The 14,861-nt window shown below is 37.9% G+C and overlaps 1 long non-coding RNA gene across 12 annotated transcripts in view; it reads right to left on the bottom strand.

Moving 5' to 3' along the window:
- The window catches only part of LOC110223913 (uncharacterized), a 78,100-nt gene that overhangs the window by 60,668 nt on the left and 2,571 nt on the right, over positions 1-14,861 (bottom strand). For 4 of the 12 annotated variants that reach the window (XR_013485915.1, XR_013485917.1, XR_013485927.1 and 1 more), the window contains exon 3: positions 8,471-8,648. The exons of the other annotated variants lie outside the window; for them this stretch is intronic. This is a non-coding gene — a long non-coding RNA (uncharacterized LOC110223913). The remainder of the gene's footprint in view (positions 1-8,470; positions 8,649-14,861) is intronic. 12 annotated transcript variants of the gene reach the window in all.

Raw genomic sequence — 14,861 nt, 5'->3', positions numbered from 1 at the left:
ACCCAATCCTCCTTATCTTGTGTGACTCCCTCTGGCCTACCCAAAATGAAAAGGAAGTAGGTAAGGTTCTTACTTTGTCACTGCTCCTTCCCAAGCCCAGAGCGATCCCTCCTAGGGACCCCAGCAGAAGCCCCCAAGTAGTGATTGGGAGGCAGAATTTTCCCAATAGTCATTGCAAAGCTGCTCTGGATATCAGTTAACTTGTATTAGAACTGCCTAGAGTTTGGACACACAACTCAGAAGGAGGGAGGTTGGCAATTGTACCTAATGAAACCCAATCACCCAGAGTAGCAGGCAAATGTCCACATATCCTATACTTCCTCCCCACCTATCCTCACCATAGTGGTGGACTCTGAACTATAGTTATTGGACTCTGGAATATCTATGACCACAATGTGTAATTTGTGAAGTTCTGGCAACTTGCAACTTAAAACCTTCTCTTTTGTCTTGATATTTACAATAAAAACATGAAAGCTATGTTGATTAGCCTGTTGAGTTAAATGAAAAGAACAAGATTTGAAATCATACAATATAGTACCTTGATTAATTTATATTGATATGTAATATGATACCTTGGTTCAATTATTTCTATGAATAAACAAGAAGGTAGAAATATTGACTAAAGCTTCATATTTAGTAAGTTATCAAATTGCAAAAAATTGGGAGGTTCATACTACTGCAGGAAAATTCTGCCACGTACCAAAGCAGTTGTTACATATATGTTTGGTGACAGTACCATTGAGAAGTTAGGGATGATACCCATTTCTAATACTACAATTGCTCATTGGTTACATGACAGGTCCAATGATGTTGAATCAGTTATTGTGGAAAGAGTTTAAAAAAGTGACCTTTATTCTTTGTAATTAAACAAGTGATATTTTTAACCTAATTGTATTTGTAAGATATCTGCATGACAGTAAAATGGATGAGAAAATGTTTTTTTGTCTTCAGTTAACAGGATGTACAACTGCAGAAAATATTTTTGATCTAATTATTTAATACTTAGAAGGAAAACAAATCAATTAGTCCTCTCATCATGGAATTTGCACAGATTGAGCAAAATCAATGACTGAGAAATTTGGGGCAGGCATTGTTTTGTGTACTAAAAAGCAGTGTACAGGGCAGCTAGGTGGCACAGTGGATAGAGCACTGGCCCTAGAGTCAGAAGGACCTGAGTGCAAATCCAGCTTTGGACACTTGACACTTATTAGCTGTGTGACCCTGGGCAAGTTACTTAACCCCATGACCTCACCAAAAAGCAAAAAAAAAAAAAGCAATAAACCTACTGCTAAGGTTTATGTTGAGTTTATATGGTTATTGTTATAGTAAACATCTTCCAAGTTATAACTTATTTCATCAAAATGTTATTTATATTCAATAAAACTTATAAAAATAAATTTAATATGAAGTCTTGTGCATAATAGTAAGAGCAGAAGAGGTCTTGGCTGGATTATTTAATTTAATTCTTATAGGCTGTCCCAAATAAAATATTCATAATTATTTCACAATTAGAACTTTATAGAATATTCATAATTATAAACAGAATAAAATCATATATTTCATAAGTACATAATGTAAATTTTTTATTTGGAGTTTTTTTGTGCAGAAGTTATACAAAGAACAGTTTGCTTTAGGGTTTAAAAATCAACTCAGTTAACCTGATAATTACTTTGAAGAGAAAAAACAATGAATTAAAAAGCAAGTGAATAAATGGAAGTCTTTTCTAATGAAGGTAATTTTAAAAATACATTATAAGTAGTTTTTAAAAAATGAACTGAATTGTCTTTGAACTCAAAATGATCAGAAATCCATTTCATTTCACATCTGAATTTACTGCACTCAAACAGGTCTAGTTTGTCAAGCTGCCTAGGCAAATTGGTCCATTGATGTATGTGGGTTACAATTCAATCCAACAGATATTTATAACAGGGCCTATGATGGGCAGAGGTCTAAGCTAGGCATTAGATATATACACATACATAAAGTGCTTTGTAAACCTTAAAGTGCTATATAAATGTAAGTTTTGTTATGCAAAGACAAAAGTGAAACAAACCTTTCCCTCAGGCCCATATTTTACTGGAGGGATGGAATGAGGACACAGATAATTAAATACAAATTACATACATGTGTGGGACAAGTGAAAGTTTCTCATATGAAATGGAAGCTATGCCCCAAAATTTAGTTAAGGCTTTAGCATTAGCTGGGCCTAAGTTACATTTTCCTGTAAATCATGTGATTGGGTCATACATCTGTTGCCCACCTCCTCCCTTGTTTTGTAACCACCACCCCAGCCTTATCTTTGCCAAATAAGGCAATCTTCTAGCTCCCAAGCTTGTTTGGGTAAAATGTTAGTTTCTGGGTAGATGTAAGGTCTCTCACCTCAACCAATGAGGATAAAGAGATTGAGGTAAACAAGTGTGTGTGTGGGGTTTTCTTAGAGTTGTTTGTCTAAGGGTATGTAACTGCTTGTTTGCTGTCTGTATCTTGCCTCCCTACTCCAGTCCGCCCTGGGTAGGTGATGCCCAATTCTCATGCGAGACTTGCTAGAATAAAACTTCTGTTTCTACTGAGAGAAACCTCTGAATTTTTATTTGGGTAAGTGGTCTCTATCCCACTCATACAGAATAACACAAAGTAGACTGAAGAAAGACAATGCTCTAACTAGGGTCCTTTTCCCTATTCCCCCCACTCCACCAAGCAGAGAGAATCAGGCATGGCCTAGAGTAGGAGGCAGAAATTGAGCTGTCCTGAACAAAGTTAGGGATTCTAAGGAGCAGAGGTGAGGACAGACTGCATTCTAGAAATGAGAGACTGCTTGGGAAAAAGAAACACTATGTCTGGGGAACAGCCACCAGGCCAATTGGATTGAAACCTAGTATGTTAACGGAAGTAAACCAAAAACTAACCAGAAAGCCAAAAGGAAGGATTTTAAAGGCCAGGCTAGATTTTATTCTAGAATCAATAAGGAGCCAATGATTTTTGAACTCATACAGGGAGTTAAAGATTTCTGAGTAGTCAATCAGTCAATAAGACTGACAATATTTTTTAAGAGCCACCTATGTGCCTGGCACCGTGCTGAGCACTGGGGATTCAAGGACAGGTAAAAAACAGTCCCTGCCCTTGAGGAGCTCAAAATCTAATGGGGGAGACAATATGCAAATAGTTGTTGTTCAGCCATTTTCTGTGTGTCTGGGGGTCTTAGAACCCCATTTTCTTGGCAAAGATACTGGAGTGGTTTGCCATTTCCTTCTCCTGCTCATTTTACAGATGAGGAAACTGGGGCAAACAGGGTTAAGTGATTTGCCCAGGGTCACATAGCTAAAAGTGTTTGAGATCAAATTTGAACTCAAGAAGATTGAGTCTTTTGGACTCCAGGCCCTGCACTCTTTCCATGCACCACCTAGTTGCCAACATGCAAATAACTATATAAACTATATACAGGATAAATAGGAAAAAATCAGCAGAGGGAAGGCATTAGAAGAAAGAGGGATTAGGGAAGGCTTCTGCAAGGGACAAGGTATCATGCTCCCACAATTTAAGATAACCTTTGAAATCTTACAACATCAGCAAAGAAGTTACACTGTTTTAATAAGCTTGCAAAACCTTGAAAGGGCAAGCCAATGAGAACGGCCCTAATTTTTTGATAGACCCCAAAGTTTTAGAGGGAAGAACTGGTTTTAACCAGCCCTAAGTAGGACAAAGGGCACAGGCTTTTGGATGAGGAGGGTTAAGGGGGGGGCACATCGAGGGGACATGAGATGGGTGGACTTGTAAGACTGTAACCGTAAAGGAACGGACCAATCCAGGCCTGGAAGGGAGGAGTCTTGGTGTTCTAACAGTATAAAATTTTTTGTCAATTCTGTAATCGGCTCAGTCTCTTCTGAGAGATGTGCCCAGTTCTCTTTCAAGAACCGTAAATAAACGATTCTTCACTCACTCTGAGCTTAGTTTTGTTTTTAACTAGAAGGCCTTATTTCTAACACTTCTATAGAAGGTGGGATTTTAGTAAGGGTGTGATTTGGTCAGACCTGTTTTTAAAAAAAAATCAATCTGCCAGCTGTGGGAAGAATGGGTTAGAAGAGAAAGACTAAAAGTAGGATGACAAACTAGGAGACCAAGACAGTTCAGACAAGAAACAATGACAGCCTGAGATAGCTTGTGTAAGTGGAGATAGGATGGACATGAGAGATGTGCAGGGAGATCTAAGGAGATACGGCAACTGTTTGCATATTAGGGAGTGGGAAGAATCAAAGATGACTCGGAGGTTGTTGGAACAGTGACTGGAAGGATGGTGGTGTCTCCAAACAGCAACAGGGAGGTTTGTGGAGATGGTGGAAGTAGAGACAAGGTCAAGAAAGAGATTTAGGCTAGATACAAGGTTTTGGGAGAAAGAGGCATAAAATGACAATTTAATTCAAGGGACACTGAGGGTATAGAGCCTTGGGGATTTCAACACTTAGCATGAAGAAGAAGGATGATGATCCAGCAAAGGGGTCAAACACATAATACAGTCAACCTGAATTCAAGAGAAAACAGCCAATACAGCAAAATGGACGACTTTAATCAAGCTTTATATAAGGACATCACATAGGCAGAGAGAATAGCCAAGCTGTAGGTGGGAAGAATTGGGGGTGGTGTCACACAGTTTTCACCAGGTAAATTGTTTTGCATAATAAGCAAAAGTCCCCAGAGAAAGCTTGGAAATCTCTGAAGGGGACAGTCTGAGAGATGTGCAAAATAACCAGAGGCTAGAAGTACCTAAAACTGGTCAGCCCCAGGCAACTCATTGGTCTGAGAAAAGGAGACAAGGTCAGTTTGGCAAGGTCAACTCCCAAAGATGATGTAGTAGACAAAGTGCTTCTCAAGTCAGGAAGACCTGAATTCAAATTCTACCTACTGTGGCCTTTAATAAGATTTGAGGGACATAGATTTGGTAATTTAGTAATTTTATTAATAATGCCAGCAGGTTGTTAATCAAAGTCTAGTCATTCGGCTGTCTCTCTTGGACCAAAGACAATCATGGCAGTGCACTCACAGTTTATATGCCCTTCAAAACAGCAGGTGGGCCATCAAACAGCAATCAAATCTAACTGGTTGACTTGATTGGATGTGGGCTACATTAAAATGAAAGGCTGAGTATCTCTTGGATAGGGAAATGAGTTCAAATCTGGCTTCAGATACTTACTAGCTGGGTGTGACCCTGGACAAGTCACTTAACCCTGTTTGCCTCAGTTTCTTCACCTATAAAATGAGCTGGAGAAGGAAATGGCAAACCGCTCCAATGTCTGTGCCAAGAAAATTCCAAATGGGGTCACCAAGAGTCAGACATGGCTGAAATGACTGAACAATTATATGCCAGGCACTGTCCTAGGCACTGGAGACACAAAGATGAAAATGAAACAGATTCAGCCCTCTGGAAGCTTATATTCTATCAAGGGGAGGGGCAACATGTACAGATATTGCATATACATATATATATAGATATATATAGATATATAGATATATATAGATATATAGATATGCTGAGGTTTGGGGGTGCTGGGACTCCAAAACAGTGTCACAGGTCCTGCCAGAGTGAATTTGACCCAAGGCTTCTTTCAGCCAAAGACAAGGTTTATTGGAACACTGACTGGGGTAAGCGAGATTCCTAGAGAGTCTGTGTTATTGGCTAGATCTTAAGAATCTGAGCTCTTTAATGGAGGCAAGAAGGATCTTACATACAGAAAGACTGTGGGAGGGATCTAGGAGTGGATAAGTTGTGTTGTGGGGGGGGCTGAAGGAGGGGTCTAGGGAGGATCTTGATGGGAGTGGCCTATAGTCTCTGGGTGACTGTGAGGTAACAGAACTCCTGGGACCTGGATCACTAGTCCAAGGGAGAATGGAATCTAGATAGGATTAAGGATGGCAAGTAGCCAGAGGCCATAGGTAAGGGGCAGTGAAGAGCTGGGAACAGATAATTGGGAGATTGGGTTAAGCTACAAAGAAAGGCCAGTTGAGAGGATTATAGCCTCAGGGGAACTCCAGAGACTTGACCTTGTGGAAAAAGGAGAAAACTCAAGGAAAGTTGGAGGTGGGAAGGTTTCCAGGGCCTATACCCTGTCAGATATAACATACAAATTAACATAAGGAATGCAATGGAAGCGAGAAGCACTTGGGCAGCTTCAGGTTATCACAGCAGGAAAGGCTTCAACTAAGAGGAGAGCTTTGAAAAACTAGGGATTCCAGGAGTTGAATACAAGGAGGGCATGCATTTCAAGCTTTGAGGAAAGACTATGCAAATACATAGGGATGAGAACTGTATATATTATGTACAGGAATGCTTAGAAGGCCAGTTTGATTGGAATAGAGAATGTATGAAGGGTAGTAATGTGTAATAAACTTGGAAAAGTTTATCAATGTCTGATAAGCTTTGTGAAGGGCTTTAAATACCAAACAAAGGAGTTTGTATTTTGTTTTAGGGGTAATAGGCAGCCATTTGAGATTACTGAGCAGAAGAATGACATTAGACCTGTGCTTCTGGAATATTAGTTGGGCAGGCATATTGAAGATGGATCAGGTAAGAGACTTCAGGCAGGGAAAAGAACCATTATAGAAATAAGACAAAGAAAGGACCTTTCTGTTAGAGATCTAGTTATTCTGCAAGCAACACGTGGTAAAGGAGCTGTTGTAAAATGCTCTGCAAACCTGAGGATACAATATCCACAGCAGTGGTTATGATTCTGAAACTCTAGCTTATACCACTGGGTTTGCCTAGTCCTTGAACTACTGTGTTGTATGGAGTAGCAGTCAGAGGAATAGAATTTGAATCCTGACAGTTAAAGTATTTAGTTAGCTACTAATCTTAATCTCTATCTAATTTAGTTTCCTTATCTGTAAAATGAGGTGAGACTAAATGTTAGTAGATAAGGAAGTTAGCTCACTTATAGCTATGGGTTAAAAAACAGAACACCTGTATTAGATGGATATGTTTTGACCTTGCTGGGGAGAAAGGAGAGGCTGGGCTTATTACCACCCTCCTCTACCTAGACACCCTTTCCAATCAATTCAGCAAAAATAAAACAGTCCTATCCTTTAAGTTTACATTCTACTGGAGGGATGCAACATGTACACATACAAATAAAGGTAAATACTAAGCAATTTCAAGAGAGAAAAAACATTAACATTGTCATCCATTGGTCTAACCCAGGGGTGGGGAACCTGTGGCCTTGAGGCCCTGGTCTAACCATTTACCCAGCTATATTCCAACCATATACACACCAGTCATCTTCCCTTCACTAATGATCACAGTATCTCTACTCTGCAGACCCCTGATCAAAATCTGGCAAAGGAGAGTAGGGAAACTCAAGACTTTGTGACATGCCAAGGATCTTTTCTTGTATACCACAGGATCTAAATGCATTTGTTGTTGCATTGGGGATATCGTATTGACTCATACTTTCTTATTCCCATTGGGCACATGGACATATTTCTAAACTAAGTTGGCTCTGTGTTGTATGGGAAATACAGATGTCTTAGTTTGTTGCACAATTTAATTAACTTAGGTTAACTACTGAACTATGAAATACGGCATTCCACCCAATTTTTTTTTTTAACCACGAGAGGCTGGGAGTAACAATGGGATATTTACAAAATAATCAGAGACTATGGAGCTAAGAAGTTTCTAGAGGTAAGGGAGGATGCTTAATATGGAGTTAGCCAGTCAGGAAGACCATCAAAGACAGAAATTACTTTCATTTCAGCCTCTATGGATCTAGTTTATGCCTATTCTATACTGGCATCTGTGACGTTATCTTTGAAACTGAAGAGGAGGGAGGACAGTAGAAGGAGGAGTAGAATTTTGGATTTTATTTCCTGTTTCCAGGTGAGAAGGGGGCAAATTCCAGAAGGAATGAGATAAAAACCTAAGGGTGGAGTGGGTTTAGAGAGAAAGCCTCTGAAAGAAGTCAGAAGGGAGGGGTATGATCTACAGAAAGGTAAGTTCTTAGTCTCGATGCTTGGTAAAAACTCTTCCCAATGGCTAAAAAGTATCCTGCAAATAGTAGGAGCTTAGTAAATGTTTGTTGATTTGAACAGGATGAGTCTAAAACTGACTACTAATTATTAAACCAAGTAGATATTCACACATATCTTAAAGTTTAAGATTTATATTATTTTGATGAGTGAAGAGGGAACATAGAACTGTAATTTCATTGGTGTGAAAACTCCTTCCAAAATCTTCAACTATAATGTAATTTTTAGCCTTAGAGTGTGGCTTAGGATACTGACAGGTAAGATGATTTGCCTATAGTCACATAGTTACAGTATGTCAGAGGAAGGACTTGAACCCAGGTGTCCCTAGTCCCTACGCAGTCCTCTCATATACAAAATAATAATAATTACATATAGGCCTCTGAGGCTGAGTAGTTTCTATAAACAGCTTGCTTAGAGACAAGAATTTTTTTTTTTGGTGGGTGAAGGCATCCATCCTTACCTTACATATAACATGAAGCTTATCAGACATTGAGTCAAACTCTACCAGGCACATTAAATGTTATGGAGTGGGAAGACTAAACAGAATGATGAGCTCTTTTGCTCCCATGAATTTGATTTTCTGTACAGAAAGCTCCCAAGCTTTTATGTGTAAGTTGCTGGATATCTCCACAGGATATCTGTAGGTGAAATCAAATTAATATGATCAAAATAGAACTCCTCATTTTCCCTTTTAAACCCACTCTTCTTCCAAATATCAGCATCCCCCTAGTTATCCAGATATGAGGTCATTGAGGTCATCTTTGATTTTTCCTTTCCATTACTTGCTATATATTCAAAGAGTTAAAAATCTTGTCTTCTACGTCTATATTTCTTACATCTGTCCCCTTTTCTCCAATTATAAGAACATCCTTTTTATTGAAGGCCTATCACAAGTTGAGAGCCTGGACTACTCTAACAGACTTCTAACTGGCCACCTCAACGACAATCTCTCTCCACCATAAACCATTTTCCACACAGTAATTTCCCTAATCCACAGGTTAGACTCATGTTTTACATCCTGGTGAGAGGATTGAGATTAATACAGCAAGTGGTAGGGGAAACTGGATGAACTACACAGATTCCAATTCTGAAGCTAGCTCAGTTCCCCCAATAGAAATTTTCTTATGAGAAAACTTTATCCAATTGTAGGAATTGTGAGAGAATGTTAACCCTAACCCTTGCATAGCTAGGAAGATAGACCACCTTCACCTGTTGCTTAGAGATCCTTAACTGAAGACCTAGTTATGCTGACCAGAAATTTGGTCAGACCCAAAGTTTGATGCAAGGAGTTTTCTCATATATCTCCAGCAACCCATATGTCTTATCTAAAAACTGGCCCCATACTGCTCAATCAGCTATTGTTTCTGTGTTCCTTTGATCATTTACAGACACTTGGGGGAGTGAGATATCTCTTTTTCTGTATTCAGGAAATTGTACCTGTTCATTCTCCCCCTTCCAACTTGGAAAGTCCCTAATCTTTCTCTAATTAGAAATCAGATTACCTAATTTTATATCATGGTAAATTGTTTTATTTTAATTAACTGGTCTTCTTTGATTGTTTTTAACAATTATCTCCCCTGGTATTTGGGGACTAGTGCCAAAGCTGAGAAAGGCAACTAGTTCAAATTTGTTAGGCAATTGACATACATTATTTAATAAATGGATATGTTTGTAAGCCTGAACCTTTCCTTCCTCAGTCATTTCATTTTTCACCCACTACAGTTTTTGATGAACTGAGCTAACTGAAGTGAGGACTCTGACCCCTGGGCCAAACACCTTCCAGAAAAACTCCCTAGAGTACTCTGGTTAATCTTTCACCTTCATCGAGGGACTTTTTCATGGAAGATGGCCCTGAAGGTCAGACTCCTGCTCTCGATCCCAAATTCTTCTGAGCTAAGGTAAGGTTTAGGGGTAGGTTTAGGAATTAGCTTAGGTTTCAGTTTAGTTTTTCCCCAGCAGAAGTTTAAGATTTAAGTCTAAGATCCCCAGAAGAGGAATGTTTAGGGTTAACTTTAAGATTAAATTAAGGTTAAATTTAAGGTAAGGATTAGGTTTTCTCTTGGGGAGGCATTATGGGTTCAAGTGGTAGTAAAATATTGGTGAGTTCCCCCTTAAATAAACTTTTGGTAGTGTGGGATCAGGGAGTCTGATAGTTATGGAAGTGATTGAACAGCAGGCTATTGAGTTACGTGATACATGGCATAAATCTGCACGGGATTCAAGTGGTAATTTGTCCTGGCCCCAATTTGGCTCTACATTGTTGCAAGCTGAAGAAATTAAGGCTAGTTAATGAAAAATCTTATTCTGATCATATGAACTATTGGTTTTGCTGGGGCAGCTTTAAGTGATGGCTTCTTCTTTATGCCCAGTTCTCCGTACTCCTCATCAGCCTCTTAGGTGTTTCTCTTAACATTTTGTCTGTTTTTTTTTTTCCTGGAAAAATCTTTGTCTTGTGTTGTGTTTAGTGTTTGTTTAGTGACAGATTTCTAAAGGGAAAATAGGGGAAGATTAATAATGTTTCATTCTTAAAGTAGTAGTCCCAGTAAGTAGGAATAATTCTCACTTTAGATTTTCAACGGGAGATAAAAAGAAAAAAAACCCCGCAAGATACTTTTTCTCTGTCATTTCATCCTTAGCCACATTGGAATTACAGAGATTAAGTCAGGTCAAAGAAAGGAAAAATTTTTTCTTGGTTTGTAGAACTAATAAAAATATCTTAGTAGATTTTGGAGATTTAGAGATTAAGGAGATTGGACATTAATCATTATAAATATTTTGATGAGTTTTGAGGTGCCACTGAAGAATTTGTTTTAAGGAAAACTAACAACTAAATTCTGCAAAAGTTTTAGGGGAAAACAGAACTTAGATAAAATTTCCCCTGAAGATTGATGGACTTATTGTTTCAGTGTAATGAAGGAAAGCAGCTTGTTTGAAAGTAATCGCAGAGTGAAAAAAAATTAAAAAAAATCTATACAAACACATACACACATACATATGAGGTTTGTAGTCTGCCTCTTATTAACCTTTCCCTGACCATGAAAAGAGAAAAGATTGTTTAAATCAGGGAGCAACTTAAAAATGACTAAAATTTAATTAAGAAACGGAAAGAGTGATTTAAACTGAAAAGAGGCCGATGAAGAGGGACCCCACCTCCCACCCCAGCTCAGAGATCCTTCTCCTGACTCCTATCCCAGATCAGGGACTCCCTGACCCCAACCCCTAGCCTCCATCCCAGCTCAGCTGACTCCTATTCCAGATCAAGGAACTCTTCAGCACCCCAATCCCAGCTCAGAGATTCTACTCTAACTCCCACCCCAGCTCGAAGACCCCTTGTGACTCCTCCAGCTCAGAGACTCTCCCCTTTTGGCCCTGTTAACTAACCCCTCTCATCTCAGATCTGTTTCATAAATAAAGTATGCTCAACAACAACAAAAAGCTTGAGGTACACCATCTTAAACAAGGTATCTTATCTCTATTTGCCTCAATTTTCTGATATGTAAAGAGGAAAATAATAATGGTACCCACCTCCCAGGGTTATTGTGAGGATCAAAATAATTACTGTAAAGTACTTGACACAGAAAGTGGCATATGGTAAGCACTCTATATAAATATTGACTATTATTATTATTTAATTATTCCATATCTGATAATTGTACACCAGATCTTAGATGCGATTAGTATAAAATGCTCAAGGTAATAAGATTAATGATTTTCTATGTAAAATAGTGTAGAAATGCATTAAACTGAATTACTGTCATCTGACTAATAAGTTTTGTTTTATGTTTTAAATACATGGCATCATATATGTTATTGTTGGGTTTCTGAAAATTTCTCCTATATGTTTAAATTTGGGACATCATTGCATCAGAAATGCTGTTAAAAAGATAATTTCTTTTTTTATCTGGATGCTGCTAAATTATGAATTGAGCTTTAAAAATAGATATTTGAAATATTTAATGGGGCATATTCTGTTTTAAAACAGATAATAATATACTTTCTATAATAAAATGAGTTTTCATTTGAAAATTTCTGGCTAATACAGAAATTATGAAAATGAATAAGGTGTTTTAAAGATAACTTCAATACACAACATGAGTCAACTACTGGGTATTTGCTATATGTCTGAAACACCAGAATGAGGTTAGTTTTAATTTATAAATAAATGATAAATGAAATGTAACTGTTAAACATAAGAAATTAATAATATTCAAGGCCTAAGCTGTGGTTAGTGAAATTTTGCTATTTGAGGTAAAAACTCTTGGAACTATAATTCACTACTGTTTTGAGTTTTTGATTACAGGGATGGTTATCTGAATTGTCATGCCAACAGTAGAAAGTGGCATGTGCTGCAGCCTGAGAACTGCTACAGGCGGATGTCTGTCCCTGGGAATAGTTGAGGGGATGCCTTTGGTGTGGCCTAAAATAGGATCCTTTTAACTTAGTTTTCCCATTGTGTTATTTACTTTCTGTTTTGTTTTGTTTTTTTAGGCGATGGGGTTAAGTGACTTGCCCAGGGTCACACAGCTAGTAAGTGTTACATGTCTGAGGTCAAATTTGAACTCAGGTCCTCCTGAATCCAGGGCCGGTGCTCTATCCACTGCACCACCTAACTGCTTCTTGTGTTATTTACTTTCTGAAGAGGAAGTTCCCCCACCTGGTTAGCCTGGCTTTTGATACTCTGTGATTACATGATTAGCTGTAAGATATGACTCGTGTCTGGAATCAAACAGAACTAAGGGCATTTTCATCTTGTTATAGTATATGTCAGGTGAGTCTGTGCCCTTGAGGGGACGAGTCTTAATACTGTTATAATTATTTCCCTCCTTTCCTTTTATAACCAATTTTTATAATCAGGGTAAGTGAACAGAAGAAGCTTTGTTAAGCACAATACTAAATCTGTTAATTAATAGATTGATGCTGGAATATATCTGAGTTACTCTACCAGAATTCAAGTATGAAAAAACTTACAATTTTAAACTGTATTTGTGATCAAATTAAAATATAGGGATGACATCCTCCAAAGGGGGGATTAGACAAAGTAATAAGACAAAGATATAATGTAAAAATTTGCTAATAAAACAGAATAATAAATTTCAAGAATGCAACAGGATGAGATTGTTTTCTCTAAGAAAGATATATATATATATATATATGTATATATATATATGAGATTGGCTTCTAAATGTAGTAGGGAATGTTTTGGTATTAAGTTCTCAAAATTGGATTAAGGATTTTACATACAAAATTGTATTGATAATTGTAAAGAAAGTTGAAATTATTTTCTGATATAACAAAAATGTTTGTTTCATAAAATTGAAACAACTACTAGAAAAGTAACTAAGTAAAACTGGATTCAGCCAGTCTTATCTTGTTTTGCTGGTAGAAGTCAGTAAGTAGGACAAAGGTTAAGCTTTACTTAGAGTGAGCATGCTTAATAGGCTCATCAATACTAACTTCTCCACCTCCAGGCGGGGTTAAGACACCATTTTCTGAACATGTGATGTATGTAGAAGGAGGGAAGATATGTCAAGAAGTAGATGGGTAGAAGGTGTGCTGGAAAGTTGTACACTCTGGAGTACTCAGCCAGTGAGAAAACAGAGGAGGGACTCTGCAGCTGGGATTAGAAATAGGGAACTCTTGATCTGGTGTGTATATGTCAGGACATCTGCTTTTGTAACTGTATAATAAACTGGGCTTTTAACTTCATCCTTCCTGAGTCTGAATGAGTTATTTCTCATATTTTCCCATTTTAAAAATATCTGTCTGCTACTTTTAAAAGACAGAAGAATTCATATTGTAAGTTAGACCCTCATGAATTTTTAAAAAAGATTCTTATATCAAGTACAGGGTTTAGGTAGAAACAGCAGTATATAAAAACTGAAAATCTCTCAAGTCTCAGGTCAATTATAGGTTCCTACTTTGATGTTTTTCTTATAGCTCTGTAGTTAATCAGATTAGCTCCATGAGGTGTGAGTTGGTTTTCATCACATGAACTAGTTAATGGAAAACCAAATGTAGTAGGATATATTAGACTGTATTGTCTTGTTACTAGCAGATTTTAGGAGAATTACCTAATAATTTCGAACCAGAGAAGTAGAGCCCCATTCAGAGCTGCCCTGAGAATGAAGCCTATTCCAGAACATCCCAGAGAAGATATCCAGGAAGGAACATGGGATATCTGGGACTCAAGATGTGCTATTTACATGGATACAGGGAGTGGGTTACTGGAATACAAAGAGATTTGACGTTAGTTAATACTGATCATTATCGTACTGTTTTGATCTTTTGTTTTGTGGTGTTTATGTTTTAAGATTTCTTGGTTACCCTGGTGACATGTAAAATTCTCTCCTCAAAATTAGTCCATTGTCAACCCTCTGAATAGTTTGATCTGTAGCCTGACTTATATAACTCTGATTATGAATACATGAAAAACTTATAGATTTGACTTACAGGTAAATGATCCATGGGTGGGAGTGGGTTGCCACCCCAGTATTGGGAATTGGATGAACCACACTGACTCCATCTTGGGACTCAACTTTGGAGCTAGCTCAGTTCCTTTTTTATTCAATTATGGGTCTAGTCCAATTTCTGTCTTATGAGAAAACTTTATCCAATTGTAGGAATTGTGAGAGAATGTTATTCCATTGTTTGAACATATTCTTGCACGGCTGGGAAGATAGATCACCTTTACATGTTGCTCAGAGATCCTTAACTAAAGACCTAGTTATGCTGACCAGAAACCTGATCAGACCCAAAGTTTGATGCAAGGAGTTTTCTCATATATCTCCAGCAACCCATATGTCTTATCTAAAAACTGGCCCCACACTGATCAATCAGCTATTGTTTCCGTG

The sequence above is a fragment of the Phascolarctos cinereus genome, unplaced genomic scaffold, assembly GCF_003287225.1.
Source record: "Phascolarctos cinereus isolate Bilbo 61053 unplaced genomic scaffold, phaCin_HiC Scaffold_1;HRSCAF=81, whole genome shotgun sequence".
Taxonomy (NCBI): domain Eukaryota; kingdom Metazoa; phylum Chordata; class Mammalia; order Diprotodontia; family Phascolarctidae; genus Phascolarctos; species Phascolarctos cinereus.
Note: the sequence above shows the minus strand (reverse complement) of the source record. Positions and strands in the feature narration are given on the sequence as shown.